Source organism: Xyrauchen texanus, chromosome 23 (assembly GCF_025860055.1).
Source record: "Xyrauchen texanus isolate HMW12.3.18 chromosome 23, RBS_HiC_50CHRs, whole genome shotgun sequence".
Classification (NCBI taxonomy): Eukaryota; Metazoa; Chordata; class Actinopteri; order Cypriniformes; family Catostomidae; genus Xyrauchen; species Xyrauchen texanus.
This window is the reverse complement of record NC_068298.1, coordinates 14,553,568-14,573,524: the sequence shown is the minus strand read 5'-3', so window position 1 is coordinate 14,573,524 and position 19,957 is coordinate 14,553,568. Positions and strand designations below refer to the sequence as shown.

General features: G+C 38.4%; 1 protein-coding gene across 3 annotated transcripts in view; it reads right to left on the bottom strand.

The window, feature by feature from the left end:
- LOC127663077 (probable E3 ubiquitin-protein ligase MID2) overlaps positions 1-19,957 on the bottom strand; it is a 185,485-nt gene that overhangs the window by 153,384 nt on the left and 12,144 nt on the right. For 2 of the 3 annotated variants that reach the window (XM_052154498.1, XM_052154497.1), the window contains exon 1: positions 13,389-13,666. The exons of the other annotated variant lie outside the window; for it this stretch is intronic. The gene's annotated coding sequence lies outside the window, so the exon portion shown is untranslated. Of the gene's footprint in view, positions 1-13,388; positions 13,667-19,957 lie in introns of those variants that run through there. 3 annotated transcript variants of the gene reach the window in all.

The window sequence follows — 19,957 nt, the reverse complement described above, 5'->3', positions numbered from 1 at the left end:
TTAGACGGATACTTGCCTGACAGTAAATGGAGAGGTGGTTACTTCCATTTATCTTTTTTTTTATCACTTCATGAGATTATTTTTAACTGCGTTTTCCTTTCCTTTGGAGTGCAATTTGAATTTAGAAATGTATTTGATTTATGTTTTTTAAATAAATTAATTTAATTTTCAATGCAAATCACTAAAGCAAGAATATTCACCGATACCTCAGCCGATGTAATTGGATATTGGATATAGATATATATACACACACAAACACACACACAACAGTTAGTTTCGGTCCTTGAATCTGATTGGACGAGAGACGTTCCATGAGCACTGATGGTCTGACACCATCAGCACTCAGACGCTTCACTCTGTGTGTGTATCACTCCGCTTGTGCCATTCTAAACTAAAGTGTAAGAGCAGTACATATGTGTTAAGCGCTAATGTAGGCTATGTTAGCCAGGAGGTGGTGGCAAAAGATAATTTTTGCGTGTAATATTAGCCAGTTGGTGATGTGAAGTGAATCCGTTAGTCATTGTTTACATAGAACAGCACTCCGTGATCGCTAGTATTACAACTACATTACTAAAGCTAGGAAATAGCTTTAAACCGCTTTAAACTAACAACTTCAGCATTAAGGCTCATCACAGCAGACACACAACAGCCTGATTGATTACAGAACTCAAGGTGCTTACTTTTTACCGGAGTTTCCACATTGGATACATACTGGTGGAGGACATTGCGGTTTCTATAGGGAATGACTCTTGCGCACCAGCTACCGCAAAATAGAGAAGAATACCCCCGCTTGGACGGCTATTTTACCACTGAGAAACTGACCTTCAGAAAGCTGACAGCATCTCTGCTTAGGTGTGGCAACAGGTGATTGGACATGCTCCATCTCTCTCTCTCTCTCTCTCACACACACACACACACACACACACACACACACACACACACACACACACACACACACACACACACACACACACACACGTTTGGTTTCCATGTTTTTTGGGGACTTTCCATAGACATAATGGTTTTTATACTGTACAAACTTTATATTCTATCCCCTAAACCTACCCCTAAACCTAACCCTCACAGAAACCTTTCTGCATTTTTCCCATAGTACCACTTTCTGCATTTTTCCCACAATACCACCTAGCATCCAACCAGTGGTAATATTGGTGTTCGTCAGTTTCCTGTGGAGTTTTTCGGGGTTTGATTATTGCACTAATGTTGGCATGTGGTCTGTATAATCTTGTTTTTGACACACAATTTATTTTGTCTATTATATCAAAATGTCAAATGTTAATATGACTGGGTTATCTTTCGCCACATGGAATGTGAATGGGTTGGGGCACCCCATAAAAAGAAGGAAGGTTATTTATTTTCTTAAGTGTAAGAAATGTGATGTAGTGTTTCTTGAAGAAACGCATCTATCCTCTCAAGAAGCTGAAAAATTTCGGAAAATTTGGGGTGAACATATTTTCTTTAGTGTTGGCTCAAGTAAGAGCAGGGGAATCATTACAGTTATAAGTAAATGTCTACAATTCAATTTCTCAAACAGATTAAAGATAAATTAGGGAGAATCATTAGAGATTTAGCAGAAATTCTGGGGCAAAGGTTGGTTTTGGCTAATATTTACACACCTAACGTTGATGATCAGGTTTTTTTTTATTGATCTTGAAGGGTTGTTGCAAGCCGCTGGCACCCCTCATGATATTATTGGGAGGAGACTTTAATCTTTTGATGGACTCAGCCCTTGATCATAGTGAATCAAAAATGTGTAAGCCCCCATTAGCAACATTGACGCTTCACGGGATGTGTAAAAATCTTGGTCTTGCATATATTTGGAGACTTTGAACTTTTGATCTGGTACGGACTATACATTTTTTTCACCAGTCCATAAGATTTATTCAAGAATAAATATTTTTTTTTATTTCTAAGTCCCTCATTTCGGCTGTTGTGGATTGCTCAATTGGAAACACTTTAGTCTCAGATCATGCCCTGGTGAGTTTTGAGGTGTTGCCACATACGCAGAAAAATAAATCATATAGTTGGTGCTTTAATGTATCCATTTTGCAAAATCCTGATTTCTGAAGATTGAAATCAATGTTTATACTGAGACCAACTGGTCCTCAGTATCTTCTGTGCGTGTGGCTCATACAGTATGCCTCATTTACAAAATCCAAAGCACTTGGAAGGGAATATTAAACGTGCAGAGGCAGAGCTAAAGCGCCGAATGTCTTCTGATGGCCTCAGAGAACTGACCCGATTGAAACACAGATATAATACTATTTTGTCACAGAAAGTGGAGTTTTGGTTATTTAGGGCATAACAGTCATACTTTGATTTTTAGATTTTTCTACCATTCCCTCAGTGAAATCTGCTGGTGGTGTATTTTTACCTCGGCCACTGATATTAATAATGCCTTTAAAGAGTTCTATCTTGATCTTTATAGTTCCACGTCTTAATCTACTGAGGAGGATATTAAACAATTTGTGGAACCATTAGAACTCTCTAAATTGACGACAGAGCTAAAAAATTGTCTTGATTTTTGTCTTTAAGGCCTTCCCTCCCGGCAAGGCTCTGGGGCCAGATGGTTTTGCGAAAAATTCGCTGAATTTTTCCGATCTTATGCTACAGAACTAGAATTTATATGGAATAATTAAAGAATGGAAAGATTCCTCCAACCATGACACAACCCCAATCAGTCTGTTTCTCAAAAAGGACAAAGATCCAAGTGAGTGTAAAAGTTACCGTCCAATTTCCCTGATCCAGCTAGATGTAAAAATTTTGTCTAACCGATTAATTTATACATATTGATCAGGTGGTGTTTATTCTGGGCTGTAGCTCTTCTGATAACATTAGGCGTTTCATCAATATTATGTGGTCAGTAGTGAATTATCAGTCTTTGGTCACTGCCATCTCACTTGACACGAAAAGGCACTTGAATTGGTAGAATGGGATTATTTTTTTAAGATTTTGGAAATGTACGGGTTTGGGAGTACATTTATTGGTTGGATTAAGTTACATCATAGACACCCTGTAGCATCGGTACAAACAAATTGATTAATTTCAGATTATTTTATTCTGGATAGGGGCACTCAGCAGCGTTGCCCTCTATCCTCATATTTGTTCTGTCTTGCCCTGAAACCATTAGCAGCTGTGATAAGAAAGGAGGATGATTTTACATGGGCGGTGGCGGGAGGTGTGGCGCATAAGCTTCTGCCTTACTCAGATGATATTTTATTATTCGTTTCCGACCCCAATAGATCTATTTAATTCAACATTTTGGGATTCCCAGGTCTCAATTTTATAAGTACAGCTGCACCACCTACTCTGCACTGTTTTTGGGAGTGGCAAGCACACCCCTAGTGCGGCAGATGCTCTAGGAGTGGTGATGGCTGCTTTTGGGAAGGATCATGAGGCATCAGTGTATTATCCCCTGCTAATTCAGAGTCTGTGGGGTGGAGCTTTAAATTCTCTCAAAAGATTATGGGAGGAAGATTTAAATTTGTTATTGGAGGAGGGAGTGTGGGCTAGGATTCTAAAGAACGTCAACTCTGCATCTAGAGATGCAAAGGTGTGCCTTATGCAATTTAAGATTTTACATAGACATTCTCCGACATCTTCTAAATTGTATAGGCTTGGTCTTAAGGACACCACCCACTTCAGAAGATAGAGACACCACCCATGTTTTTGGGGATGTCATAAGATCCAAGAATTTTGGTTGAAGGTGCAGTTTTGTATGTGACGTGTTGAAAACTCAAATCTCGTTCTGCCCCAGACTCTGTATTTTGGGAGATGGGAGCTCATAAATTTGGAGGTTAACTACATAAACAATTGGGCTATGACCAGTGTGATGATTGTTAGGAAGGTTATTTTAAGGGGATGGAAGTCAGATGGAGCACCCTTGTTCCCAGAGTGGTGTGCGGAGATGGGGAGGGTGGCTTCCTTCAAGGAGGGGTCGAGCAGAAGGATGGGAGTTAGGGGGGGGCGGGAGATTGGTAGGGGGAGGGGTTATAGTGGGGGTTTAATGTCAAAGTGATTGATTCATTATATATACAGTGGGTACGGAAAGTATTCAGACCCCCTTAAATTTTTCACTCTTTGTTATATTGCAGCCATTTGCTAAAATCATTTAAGTTCATTTTTTTTCCTCATTATTGTACACACAGCACCCCATATTGGCAGAAAAACACAGAATTGTTGACATTTTTGCACATTTATTATAAAAGAAAAACTGAAATATCACATGGTCCTAAGTATTCAGACCCTTTGCTGTGACACTCATATATTTAACTCAGGTGCTGTCCATTTCTTCTGATCATCCTTGAGATGGTTCTACACCTTCAATTGAGTCCAGCTGTGTTTGATTATACTGATTGGACTTGATTAGGAAAGCCACACACCTGTCTATATAAGACCTTACAGCTCACAGTGCATGTCAGAGGAAATGAGAATCATGAGGTCAAAGGAACTGCCTGAAGAGCTCAGAGACAGAATTGTGGCAAGGCACAGATCTGGCCAAGGTTACAAAAACATTTCTGCTGCCCTTAAGGTTCATAAGAGCACAGTGGCCTCCATAATTCTTAAATGGAAGATGTTTGGGACGACCAGAACCCTTCCTAGAGCTGGCCGTCCGGCCAAACTGAGTTATCGGGGGAGAAGAGCCTTGGTGAGAGAGGTAAAGAAGAACCCAAAGATCACTGTGGCTGAGCTCCAGAGATGCAGTCGGGAGATGGGAGAAAGTTGTAGTAAGTCAACCATCACTGCAGCCATCCACCAGTCGGGGCTTTATGGCAGAGTGGCCCGACGAAAGCCTCTCCTCAGTGCAAGACACATGAAAGCCCGCATGGAGTTTGCTAAAAAACACCTGAAGGACTCCAAGATGGTGATAAATAAGATTCTCTGGTCTGATGAGACCAAGATAGAACTTTTTGGCCTTAATTCTAAGCGGTATGTGTGGAGAAAACCAGGCACTGCTCATCACCTGTCCAATACAGTCTCAACAGTGAAGCATGGTAGTGGCAGCATCATGCTGTGGGGGTGTTTTTCAGCTGCAGGGACAGGATGACTGGTTGCAATCAAGGGAAAGATGAATGCGGCCAAGTACAGGGATATCCTGGACGAAAACCTTCTCCAGAGTGCTCTAGACCTCAGACTGGGCCGAAGGTTCACATTCCAACAAGACAATGACCCTAAGCACACCGCTAAAATAATGAAGGAGTGGCTTCACAACAACTCCGTGACTGTTCTTGAATGGCCCAGCCAGAGCCCTGACTTAAACCCAATTGAGCATCTCTGGAGAGACCTGAAAATGGCTGTCCACCAACGTTTACCATCCAACCTGACAGAACTGGAGAGGATCTGCAAGGAGGAATGGCAGAGGATACCCAAATCCAGATGTGAAAAACTTGTTGCATCTTTCCCAAAAAGACTCATGGCTGTATTAGATCAAAAGGGTGCTTCTACTAAATACTGAACAAAGGGTCTGAATTTTAATAAATGTGCAAAAATGTCAACAATTCTGTGTTTTTCTGTCAATATGGGGTGCTGTGTGTACAATAATGAGGAAAAAAAATGAACTTAAATGATTTTAGCAAATGGCTGCAATATAACAGAGTGAAAAATTTAAGGGGGTCTGAATACTTTCCGTACCCACTGTATGTCATTTGTTTCTTTGTGTTAACTTATGAATCAATAGAAAAGTTAACTGCAAAAAACATTGTCTCTCCAGATGCCATTTTTTTGTTTGTTTGTTTTTTGCAGTGTATGGGGCCAACAAAGATACTAAGCAAAAATGTAAGAAGGGTGAATTCAGGACATTTGACATTATGATGAATGTGGAAAAAAAGGCCCAATTTATCTGACTAGTGCCTTGAGACCAATTCAATGGTATTGGCTGGAGGAGAAATATTAAGAGGCCATCTGCTTTCATGGACCTGTTCTTTTTAACATCCATTTTGGTCATAAAATGACCACCCCTGCCTTGAGTCTAGACAACCCAACCCCACTGATGGACATTCTTGGGCTCCCAGCAAACAAAACAAACAACAATAGCATTGTGTTTTGTTTAAACTCTCCCACTCAGACATTTACAACTTTATTAAAATATGTGCCATTTCTAACTGCTATGGGATATGTGTTGACTTGTATGGACTTATGTAAAATACATAACAGACATTGTATGTCTGATTCAAAACTATCTATGAAAGTTTTATCCCAAACCAATAAGTGCATATTCAAGAAAGAAGCAAAGACAAACACTGTCTGTTTGTTAAATGGGAGGGGGCATGGACATGTTTATCAGTGACTCAATGATAGGACGTAAATAGAGATGGTTTAACGTGCAAACAAATCAAAACCTTTAGAAAGTCCTATATCTATGAGACTGTTTGGATGAACGAAGAAACAAAGGATAGCTAATGATAGCCAAAGGCTGAAGCTACAATTGACTACAGGTTTACAACAAAGAAAGGGATGACTGGTGCTTGAAGGAATCCGTTGGAGTCGTCTAATGACCCGCCTTGAACTTTTTGTGTAATTCTTTTCCCACAGCAACTGTCAGCAATTAATTCTAATTCTTTTCATGTGTGGTGAGGCACACTGACATTATTGTAATGCTGAGAGACATGGAAATCTTTCTGGCTTGATGAATGTTTCGACATTCATCTAAGTAACAGTAATGTGCATTGTGGCTAATGAGCTTAGTGCAATGTTAATCATTTCAGCAGGAGAAATTGACAATTTAAGATGTATTCTAAGTGTCTTGAATCACGGCATACACAGCACTGCATCCTTTTAAATTGAGATAAACTGCTGAAAAATGTGCAAGTGAAATTTACAGTGACGTACTGTGTCTTGGAAGGAAAAAGGAAATTGTACAAAGTGTCACAGGGTAAACACTTTATAAACAATACTGACCCTCAAATAATTCTGTTTAAATTTTTTCACATTGTGTGTTGAATGTAATGGATTCTTTTGTTGATCATTTATGTGTTCATTTTATTTGTGATACATACAAATAAAGCTAACATACTCAATTATATCAATAAAATAAGTCAATTAAAATATTATTCTAATTTGTAATATATTATTATTGTTGTTATTATTGTTAATAATAATATAGTTATATTACACTTTAAAACCCTCTGGCTTTTATTTTTGAGGAGCTGCATGAAGAACTTTGAGTTTCTGTCTGAGGCTAGTTCACAATAGTTTGAATATACAACTCGTTTTTGCGTGCTCTGTGTGTTTGTGTTTGTGTGTGTGTGTGTGTGTGACAGACAGTATTTGCTCTTTAAATGCATCTGTGACGAGGAGGAGGGTGGGGCCGGGCCATGAGTGCGCACACCTGGCCCCAAATCGGGCGAATCAGCAGAGGAGAGGGATAAAGATGAGCCGGATGCGGCAGTTCGAGAGAGAGAGAGAGAGAGAGAGAGAGAGAGAGAGAGAGCAACACGCACCTGCCATGAGTGTGTTTATATTTGTGTCTTTTTGTTTAAGTTTTCATTAAATATTACTTTGATGGTTCTTCCGGTTCCCACCTCCTCATTTCCCATTTTAATCCCCCCTATTACATTGGTGACGGAACCCAGGAAGGAGGAGGGATGCGCTGTCGTGGAGACCTCGCCAATGCTGTCCGTCCAAAGGAGCAACCGCAGCCATCCACCTACAAAGGAGTCGCTGCCGGCCGCCTGGACTTGGAGGAATGGCTGCCGACCACGAGGGTAGGAGGAGCTCGCTGCTGGCAGCCTGGAGTGGTGGAGCCGCTGCCAGGGGCGGAGAGACTCGCTGCCAGCATCCAGAATGCGGCGGAGTTGGAGGAATGGCTGCCATCCACAAGGGAAGGATGGGCTTGCTGTCGGCCGCCTGGAGCAGTAAAGCCGCTGCCAGGGGCAGAGGGGCTCACTACTGGCTGCCAGAACACGGAGGGGCATTCCATCCACCAGGGGTCGGAGGACACAATGCTGTCCGCCGGGGGAGGTGTGGCTGTTGTCCGTCAGAAGGTGGAGGAGTGGTCGAGGACTCCACGACAGTGCATCCCTCCTCCTTCCTGGGTTTCGGCACCAATTTAACAGTGGGGGTTCAAATGGGAAAGGAACTTTGAACCATCAAAGTAATGTTTAATGAAATGTAAAAAAAAAAGACAAAAACATAAGCACACACATGGCAGCTTCGTGTGGCTCTCTCTCTCTCCGCATCCGGCTCGTCTTTATCCCTCTCCTTGGCTGATTAGCCCGATTGAGGGTCAGGCGTGTGCACTCACGGCTCGACCTCACCCTCCTCCTCTTCACAGCATCCTTTTGCGATTCACAAAACTATTGTATGGCTTTAATGCACGTATCATATGGACAACTTTAATGGTGCTTTTATGCTTTTTTAATGTCATATTGAAGCTTGACTAAGAGACCATTACACACTATACCGCACAATACCTGAGCACTGGAAAACGCGCTAATGACTAAAGAGCGAGCACTTCTGGTAATGTGGAATGTGCAACATAAATATACAAAAACAATTCCAGATCTTTGACAAACCAAAATATTGCCAAACTCTGGATTTGAAAGTGAAAGGCAGATTCTGAACAGTCTCTGACACAATATGAACAGTTCACCAGCAAGAGCTAACATGATGTAAGTGTTTATGAAAGATTTAATTGAAAAGATAACAATCATGCACTGTAAACTCTGTTTCAATTACTGGACAAATCATGTTGTCTTAATAAACAGATTTTTGTGTTCATAACTAAAATATATAGGTTCCTTTAACTTAATTTTATTAAAAACTGATGGACCTACGATTTTTGGTGTTAATAACTCAAACGATTGATTACAAAACTGAGGATATGGGGAATACCCACAATGCTTTGTGCTTGAATTATTTAATTATTTTTTCTTTGGTTAAAGAGTGTAGATGGTCAGTAATATCTGGGAGCATACATGCATGGGAACATGTTACTAACCATAAATACAAGACTTATTTTTACATCTCCACTTTGTGCTATCACTGCAGTAGATCTCAACTGGTTTTGCTTCAGGACCCAGATTTTACTTTGGATATCAAGTGGCTTCCCAACAATACAAAAATACTAATCAAAATAATTTCCTTAAAATTGATTAATATTACAATGAACTTCACAAGCCAAAAAATTAGCAAATGTATTAACCTGGCACAGGCTGAATAAAAAAAATTAAATGAAATTGTATTTTGTAAATGAATAAACACCACAAGTGTGATTTACCAACCATCAGCATAACATCTGATGTCAACAACATAAGATTTGGGTAGAGTTTTCTCCTCCCTTTTCAAAGTAGAGGAGTCCATTTATTTGCTATCTTCCAAACTATGCACGATTATATGGTTATTTGCATTTAGCATTGTTCTTTCCCAGCTGTTTGTGACCCTACGAGATCAGACCTTCCAAACTGTACAAATTGTTTCATGATCCAATTGATAACCACTGCACTCAACCATGTCTCACTGATACAGTAAACAAAAAGATACAGTAAAAACATTCTTAATAAACCTTGAGGCTAAAGTTTCATAAGTATTGGCATTCAATGCAGGACCCTGTAATTGAATATTAGACCCCCGATGAGATGCTAACAACATTAATGGACCCCCTTCCTAATCTCCAACAGGATCATCATGGAAGATCTGAGACATATCTCAGTACTCTCAGTAGATTTATCCTCTATCTCTTCTGCAAACTTTCTCAGGCTGCCTTGCCTATGATAAGAATAGTACATAGCCTCAAGAAATACATTTGGCATGGCTGGTCAGCCATAGAAAATTACCTTCTGTGCTTCTTAATATCAAGGCACTTTCCTTCCTCTTGATGCAACAAGAAGGTAGAGGTAGAGAATAAAAAGATGAGGTAGAGAATGGCATATACGGCTATTAAAAGACAGCTGCATAGTTTATTTTTTTCCATAAACATTTGACAATAGAAGTAAATATAACAGGCTTTTTAAAAGTGAAGCCATTATATGGAAACAAACACAGTTGAAGTCAGAAGTTTACATACACCTTTTTTTTTTTTTTTTTACAATTCCTGACATTTAATTACAGAAAACTTTCCATGTCTTAGCTCAGTTAGGATCACTACTTTATTTTAAGAATGTGAAATGTCAGAATAATAGTAGAGATAATTATCCATTTCAGATTTTATTCAGATTATTAATCACATTCCCAGTGGGTCAGAATTTGACATAGACTTTCTTAGTATTTGCTAGCAGTGCCTTTAAATTGTTTAACTTGGGTTACACGTTTTAGGTTTCCTTCAACAAGCTTCTCACAATAATTTGCAGGAATTTTGGCGAATTCCTCCAGACAGAACTGGTGTAACAGTGTTAGGTTTGTAGGCCTCCTTGCTCACACATGTTTTTTGAGTTCTGCCCACACATTTTCTATCGGATTGAGGTCAGGGCTTTATGATGGCCACTCCAATACCTTGACCATTTTGCCTCAAATCTGGAGGTATGGTTGGGGTCATTGTCCATTTGGAAGACCCATTTGTGACCGAGATTTAACATCTTGGCTGATGTATTGAGATGTTGCTTCAATATATCAACATAATTTTCCTTCCTCATGATGCAATCTATTTTGTGATGTGCACCAGTCCCTCCTGCAGCAAAGCACCCCAACATGATGCTGCCACCTCCATGCTTCATGGTTGTGATGGTGTTCTTCATCTTGCAAGCCTCCCCCTTTATTCCTCCAAACATAACAATGGTCGTTATGGCCAAACAGTTCAATTTTTGTTTCATTAGACCAGTGGACATTTCTCCAAAAAGTAAGATCTTTGTCCCCATGTGCATTTGAAAATGGTCTGGCTTATTTATGGTAGTTTGGGAGCAGTGGCTTCTTCCTTTCTGAACAGCCTTTCAGGTTATGTCGATATAGGACTCATTTTACTGCGGATATAGATACTTGTCTACATGTTTCCTCCAGCATCTTCACAAGGTATCCTTTGTTGTTGTTCTGGGATTTATTTAAACTTATCTCACTAAACTACGTTCATCTCTAGGAGACAGAAATGTAATGATATCCTTCCTGAGCGGTATGATGGCTGTGTGGTCCCATGGTGTTTATACTTGTGTACTATTGTTTGTAGAGCTGAATGTGGTACCTTCAGGCATTTGGAAATTGCTCCCAAGGATGAACCAGACTAGTGGAGGTCCACAATTTTTTTGTGAGGTCTTGGCTTATTTCTTTTGATTTTTCCATGATGTCAAGCAAAGAGGCACTGAGTTTGAAGGTAGGCCTTTAAATTCATCCACAGGTACACCTCCAATTACACCTCTTATAAGAAGCTAATTGTCTAACTTGACAATTTTCTACAATTTTGCAAGCTGCTTAACGGCGCACTTAACTTAGTGTATGTAAACTTCTGACCCACTTGAATTGTTATATAATCAATTAAAAGTTAAACAATCTGTCTGTAAACAGTTGTTGGAACAATTACTGGTATCATGCACAAAGTAGATGTCCTAAACAACTTGCCAAAATAGTTTGTTAATATTAAATCTGTTGAGTGGTTAAAAAAAGATTTTTAATTACTTCAACCTAAGTGTATGTAAACTTATGACTTGAACTGTATATCTCAAAAATAACACTGAAGAGGTCTAAATTGGATGCTTATTGCTAGTTTAAATTGGTACTTTAAGAATGCTTCACAATACCAGCAGGAAGTTGAAACTGCTTTGCAAAAACAGGCCAAGCTGAAACAACACTTAGGGATAGTTCACAAAAAATGACAATTCTGCAATTATTTACCCTCATGTTGTTTCAAATACATTTGTATTTCTTTCTTCCATGGAACACAAAAGGAATGTTTGGCAGAACGACAGCCTCAGTCACCATTCACTTTGAAACTGAACAATGACTGAGACTAACATACTGCCATCTCCTTTTTTTGTTCCATGAAAGAACATCAAACAAACAGGTTTGGAAGTTAATGCATTTTTAAAATAATTTTAATATTTATGCATTTTAATTTCATAATTCCATCAAATTTAAATTAGAAAACAAAAAAAGACAAATATTTGAAGTTAAGTTTTGTTAAAAATTACACAATTTAATTTGCTGGAATTTTGTTAAGAAACTAAAATGCATAAATCTAAAAAAATAAGCTTTTTTTATGAGTAAATGAAGACAGATTTTTTCCTTTTTGGGTGACCTATCCCTTTATAGAGCCCATTCAAACCGCAATCCTGGACAACTTTTAACTGCATGCTAAAAAAAACACCTGCTATTCTAATAATTTCCTTGAGAACGAACACATCATATGAGCAGGTCTTATTAACATCATAAACATAAGAAGTCCATACCTTATAGAAAAGCTTACAGACTAGTTCCAAGAGGCACAATTGAAAAGCTGCTTCACAAGCATTATGTTTGACATGCATACAACCACATTAATGCCATTTCAGTGTTGACAGCACAGCTGGTCACACAGGTGTTGCTCCCCAGTTGATATACCGTACAATAAGATCAGTGTTACTCTAGGGATGACAGCACTTATATAAGTAATAGCACCAGAATAACTCTGCAGTATATGACAATGCACTATAATATCTATTATATACAACTATTTTAGTTAAACTCCAAAATGGCTACAAACAAACCCTACATGAATTGCACAGAACAAAAAGAGGCTTATGGGGGTGTGTAATAGCTACTGTATGCTTTCACACAGCTAAAGGCATACACACCTCCACACAGCTCTGATATTTCTACCATGGGAGCAGAGGATATCAATTTTATTTATGACGCCACACACACACACACACAATGATTTAACTTTAGTGTGCAATGGATTTTCGTTCTCAGTTTTTAATATTTGTGGCATTAATTTACCGAAAATTAAAATGCAAGTGTTCTAGGATCAGAACAAAAGACTTCAATATGAATAGTAGCCTATTTTAAAAATATATTTTAAATTCTCGCGCTCTCTCTTTAAAGATAAGCAAAACTTTAAGACTAGAGAGAAACATTGGGGTCAATCAAAGACTGATAAAAAAAAAAAAAACAATCGAATGAAGGCAAACAATCTAAAAGAGGTTATCCTCTCAAAGAAGAATCTGGTTCATGTTGCTCTTGCATATCATCCAGATGCTTTCATCACAGAAGTCACATGTAGGCTACCCCCATTTCATTTTACACAGTGCAGCTATAACGAAACACTCGACACATACACTCGTGTAAATACAAATAATGCAAAACAATGACATTTAATCATTACTTTACTTAATGTCAAGATAATGTTAGACTACGAACATTTTTTTGTTAGTTGAGTTATTGTTTCTTTACGCGTCAAACAATCGTTATACTATTAAACGAAAGGTTTCGTTTAATAAAACTTATAAAACGTACAAAATCAGAGAACCTACCCTTGATTTGTAGTGACAGATTTCTGTATGTCCCGTATTATACTACAGCAACAGTAGACAGCAGCGTTGTTATGCTGAATGTTTTTGTTGCGTTTGAGCTGCGCGCTGAAGTTTATGGAAATTGGTCGCGAGATCTTCCAGCAGTACGTGCATTTTCGTTCGCTTTGTGTGAAAAGCGGACGCAGCGATACTTTAGCGCAAATATCGTCAGCCTGTGTTGACAGCTCCCATGCTGTAACAATCAAGACTTCGCGACGTGCTTGACGCTACCCCTCACAACTACTCCCCACGGACACGTGATCATCCTACGGGAATAGATATCATCCCTCCCTCACCGGCTGCTGACAACGGTTACACCATTTTAGCCCCCTCTCACGTCTCTGTGTTCGACTGTATCGATGCATTTGCGTCCTTCATAATGGCACACAGTACATTACTGGACTATGGAAACGATTGGACAAATCATTGGCATTCTATAAGTAAGAGCTGACTGAAAATATATAATATAACTGTGTGGACAAAAGATATCGTCTAAAGATATTATTATTATTCACATTTCACCCGAACTGAAATTGATCTTGGTTACCAGTAGTTTACACCAAAAGGCCATATTCAAACACTACAGTTATTTTGTGGTGGAATCTCTTTCAAACAGTGAAAGAAGCTTTCACTATATTTGTCATTCTGACATAATTTCTTTATTTTTAATACAAAGTTATGCCACTGTTATAGTAGCATTAACTATAGCCCTGGTAGCCTATGGTGGAAACTATACCAAGGCAATTTTTAGTTTAGCAGGATATATATTCTTATTACATGTTTATCTGTAGAATTAAGTGAATGGATTCTGCAGGAGTTTGGTCAAGTCTCTCTTTTAAGAGCATATATAATTGTTTTTATAATGACATTTTATTACTTGACAATTATAAATGCCTTGTTCTCATGAGAAAACGTAATAATAATAATAATAATACGTTTTATTTATATGGTGCCTTTCACTAACCAGTGTTCGCTTTACAGAAATATCAAAACAAAACATAAATACAGAGCACAAGATACATGATACATTTTTTTTTTAACAGCAAGTGAAATTACTCTAGAAAATAACACGAAAAATTATATGTTTTGAGAAGATTTTGACATCAGACAGAGAAGGTGCAGCCCTGAGATTTTGATGAAGTAAATTCCAAAGTCTATGGGGCAGCCACACTGAAAGACCTAGCACTTATTGAAGCAAGTTTACATTTTGGGAGAGTCAAAAAGACAGCATCAGAGGACATCAGAGAAGGTATTGGGGAATAAACCTGGAGTAGCTTGGATAAATATTAAGGCGTGAGATTATTACACATTTTGTAAGAGAGAATAAGTATCTTATACTCTATACGCTGAATGATAGGCAACCAATGTAGGTGCTGAAGGATATGAGTAATGTGTGCAGTTTATTTGTGTGTGTGTGTGGGGGGGGGTATTGTACATATTGTAAGCGTTTGAGTGTTTTTGTAGACAAACTGATGTAAAGTGAATTACAGTAATCCAGCCTTGATGTAACCAAGGCATGAATTAGCCTACAATTTCAGCATTCTTGAGGCTTAAAGAGAAGCGAATGCAAGAGATGTTACGAAGATGGAAAAAGGCAGTTTTCACAGTCATACTAACATGTGAATTTAACGACAGTGCAGATTTAAAAATCAATCCAAGGTTTTTAACTGTAGAGGAGGGCGTAATTAAATCACCATCAAGATTTAGTGTCATGCTTGAATATTTGGACGTGAGCGATTGCTTTCTGGCTGTAAATTAGAGTTAAATTTAAGGTAAACTTCACCCAATGATTCAGTTTGTGAATGCAGGAAGAAAGTGCCGGAGGAGGAAAAACAAAGTTGACAGAAGTGCTAATGTAGAGCTGAGTGTCTTTAGCGTGACAGTGAAAATTAAGCCTATGCTTTCTGATTATCTGACCTTGTGGCAGCATATAGATTATGAAGAGAACTGGGCCAAGAACTGAACCCTGAGGCACCCCTAATTGTACAGCAGTAGTTGAGGACTTGTGTTTGCTATAAACAACATATTGTTGCCTATTATAGGAAGTGAACCAGATTAAAGCTGTATTTCTGAAAGAAGGGGAAGTAGAATGCAAATGCAGAGCTAAGGTCAAGTAGTATTAGAATATTAAGTGCACCTGAATCAGCACAGAGAAGGAGATCATAAGACCCTCAGTAATGCAGTTTCTGTACTATGTTTAGGACAGAAACCAGACTGCAAAGGTTCATAAAGACTGTTAGCAGATAGGTGAGAATGCAGCTGGGAGGCAACAACTCTTTCTAATACATTAGAGAGAAAAAGAAGGTTAGAAATAGGTCATTAGTTATTCAAAGTCAGGGGATCTGAAACAGGCTTCTTGACAACAGGGGTGACAACAGCAAACCTGAAGCAAGTGTCACACTGATAAAGTGTGAAATAGGTGCACTAATAGCAGAGATAATTTTTTTTCAGGAAGGAGGTAGGAGCAGGGTCAAGTGGAGGAATATGATTTTCTAATGGTCTCAACCACAGCAGCCGGGGAAGTAGGGCAGTATTTTGCGAAATTGTGAACTAGATTGCTGAAATAGCTTAGCGATAGTAGCAAAAAGTACTCTGGGCCAACAACTGGAATCAGCAATGACAATAGAAAGATAGGACAAACATGCAGAATTGAGAGCTAACCTATATTGAAAAATGTGCTATAGAATGCACAGTGAGACCAGTCTTCTTAAGAAGCCGCTCAAGACGGCACCCCTTAACTTTCATTGCTCTAAACTCAGGAGTGAACCAAGGTGAGGAATGAAAAGAGGGAACGAGCCTGGTTATATCGGGGGTGTGATCATTCAAAACAGAGGTAATACTTGAATTTTATAATTCAAGAATATCATCAGTACAGGAGAGATTAGGACAAGTAGAAAGAACAGAGGCAGAGATAGAAGTTGAAAAGTAGAGAGGATCAATAGACTTCAAGTTACGATAGAGAATTTGTTTTCACGTCTGGTTTAGGATAGGAAAATATTAGTTCCATCAACAGAAATATTGTCAAGGTCAGATGAGTCTGTTAGACCAGTATAACAAATCATGAACCAATACTTCTGTAAAAACTGCTTTGTGGGCAGAGAAAAGTAACTTAATCTGAGAAGCTAGGACATTATTGTGATTGTTATTGTTATTATCATTATTGCATATAGAAATCTAACTTAAGGCTGTCTCCTTTTATTTTTTTAAAAAGAAGCTGAGGCTAATTTAGTTGTGGAAGAGAACTCAAATCATATTTTGGAACTTGACCACATTGGGCCTCTTCCACTTGTGGATTTCCAAGTGGAAAATCTTTCCCTGGAACAAACTTTTCTGCCAGAATTCAGTAAGTACTCACCATTACATAACAAGTTGAAGAGGCTAAATGTTGCACACGTTTGTTTCTAATGTGAGTTGTCACTTTCCAAAGTCTGAAATAATCACTTCACAGGAATAACAAACTTTCACTTACTTCAAGAACATGCAATATTTGTCTTAAGCTTTACTCCTGGCAAATTGTAATTATGACAGAGTGCAAGCACATCTTGGAATTGCAATTTCTACTGGATTAATATCCCTGATACAATAGAGGTTCAATTAATGCTCTGTGCTGAACATTAGATATACAGCATATCCTGTTTCACTTACTGTGCAAAACATTATTCATTTTACATTCCATATTTCTGAACATTTATTCACTTTTACTTTATCTTGGTGTTCACACCAACATTTAAATCATACAATTCCCCTCTCACATCGTTAGTGCACACATACATTTTGAGTGCAAACAGTACACATGTAAAAACAAAAATGATATTGTATGTCTGATTTGGAGGCAGATAAGTGTTTTGACAACAAACAAAATGAATTCCCTGAGGGTGCCTGCTTTTTTTCCTGAAAATAAATCTCAATACATTCAGTTGCTTAGGACCCTCATGGAGAGGAGCGGTGGGGAGCGGATGGACCTTTACAGGGCTGTCATGAATCGTCTCCAAGTTCTCATGGTTTTCTAGTAATAAATTGTTTAGCATCCATTTTCACTCTGAGTCTGAACACAAGGCAAAAACTGGATATTGGCGGTAGCATCCTATTTTGACTGGCTATGTTGATTGCTTAACAGGTTTTGCATGCATCTTTAAAACACTATAAATTATTGTGTCAAGGTATCTTCAAATTATTATTGGAGGGGCACACCTGCTTGCAGTGTAGTGGATCTTACTACTTAGCTTCATGGTGTAATGGCTCCTACTCCAGAAATAGTTGTGGTTGGTACATAATTGCCATTTGGACTCTTATAATAAAAGTTGAGCCAATAGTGGAGTTTTCCCAGGATGCTCATCATTCAGCTTTTGACAATAAACAAGGGAAGCTTGACAAATACCAGGCTTCACAATCATTTCCCATCTGAATTTAGACCAGGACAAAACAAGATTTTGGAAGACTCTTAGGTTTTGAGCTTGAGGGAGCTGTGCAGGAGAACTAATTGTCTGATGATTTTAGCCCTTGTGTTGATGCTTAAAGGTGCAGTATGTAAGATTCAGAAAACCATGTGGCCATTAAGTGAACTGCAGCCAGCTACCTGTTGCTCGTGCTCGGTCACACACACACACCATAGGGACGTAACGTTCGTGATTCACTGGTGTGTGAATAGTGTGGATATAGGTCTGACTATGCGAGACTGTAGTTTGAAGTAATCACTTTTCTTTGCATGATACATTGCCTGCATTTTTACGATACTATGTCCGTGTTAGCTAGCTAGCCAGCTTTATCAATAACTGTTAGTTCAATTTGGTGGATGATGACAGTAGCTGTTTATAAAATAGACTGTACATTATATATATGTTGACACAATTCAGAATTTATTTGATTCCATCACAACTGTCATTTTGATATATCGATACACTATTGTTTAATAATATTAGAATGTATATATTTTCTGTATAACCAAGTTACGTTACACTAATGAATGGAGCTTTTTGCATTATCTTGAATATTTTCTAGCAGTCATTTTGTGTGTTATTGTAGTTTACCTTGCTGAATAATTAGAGATTAACATTGATTATATCAGTTTCTATGAATCAGCATACCTTACTTTTAGTATAAAGAGAAGATTGTTTAAATTATTTGAAAGTTATGAAGCAAGGTAGCTTGCAATTCCTCAGCGTTAGCAGGCAAGATCAAGTTAGCTAAAATTACACAGCTCAATCCTTATGGCACTATATTTCAAATGCTTTGCAGTTATGGAGTACCTGTCCAATAAGAAGAATGCCAATTCAGGGTCAGATTTGATCCCCAATAAAGGTCCTTCCAGGAATCAAATGCCCTGCCGATGTTCACTCTAGATTTCGCTCGACCACGATCATGCTTCCACTTAGCTAGAGGGGATTGAGTAGATCAAGTTTTTATTTTTCTTACTCTGAGTTTGTGTAGAAGTTGGTGTTGTGCTGGGAACTGGACGTTTGCTGGCTTCCATCTCTAAGATAACTTACCTAGTGTTGCAGTTTGTTGTCGCTGTTGAATAGTGGAAGAGAAGAGATTACTAGGGCAAGGCTCTTTTGGGAGCGCGCATAAACGTCACATCCTTTGGAAACCGACCCGCTACCATCGCTTGAAAATCAGTCTACAGGCTGTAATAGACAACCTAGGACGTCGAGGAAGGTCTAATTTGCGTTACAAGCTTTTCACACATTGGCAAAAAAAGGTGAATATTACATGAAAATTGTTACATATTGCACCTTTATGGACACAAGAACACATTTATCAGTGTCAGTCAGGGTAAACATCATGTAATTATGTAGAGGTCAAACATGTGAATTATCATTGTCAAAATGATAGTGTACTTGATGTATGAAAATTATCTACATTTCATTGTCTCTAATCAATCATCATGAATTTGCCAGACAAATCAAATTTAGTAACACAGAACTTTTCATTGCTTCATTTAAAAAATAAATAAATAATAAATCCCTTAAAAGAGGATAAAAATAATCTTAGATTAGACTTGGGTAGATGAAATACTCTGCTGAGTTGGCACTGTAGGCCATATGCCTAGTTGGTTTACCAAAGCAATCCTTTAAAGATTCTTTCCTCTATGGTCCTAAGCAAAAATACAGCAGTCTGATCCCATAGCTGAACAAAGGCTCAGCTTTCAAATCCCACAAATATCAAAGTCTATTCAGGGTTTTTCAACCACATCACAATTCTAGATTGTAATTTGAACAAGCCTCTTAACTGCGGGGCTGGAAATCCAAAGGTTATTTCAGCAAACCTATGGCATGGCATCCACCCTTTATTCGTTAATTGTGTGATTCTAGTTTTTGTTTTGTGCTGTACTCCCTCTAATTTCCCTCTGTTCTGAATGGAAATTTGCTGATCGATATTAGAGCTTACAGTAGATATGAAAAGGAGTGGAGTATGATAAGATCAGATCATATCTGATGAATCACACTTCATATAGTGTGAATCATTAAAGGTTTATAAATAGTTCATTGGATAATGGGGGACTCAGGCAGGTTCTGAGCAATAATTGATGA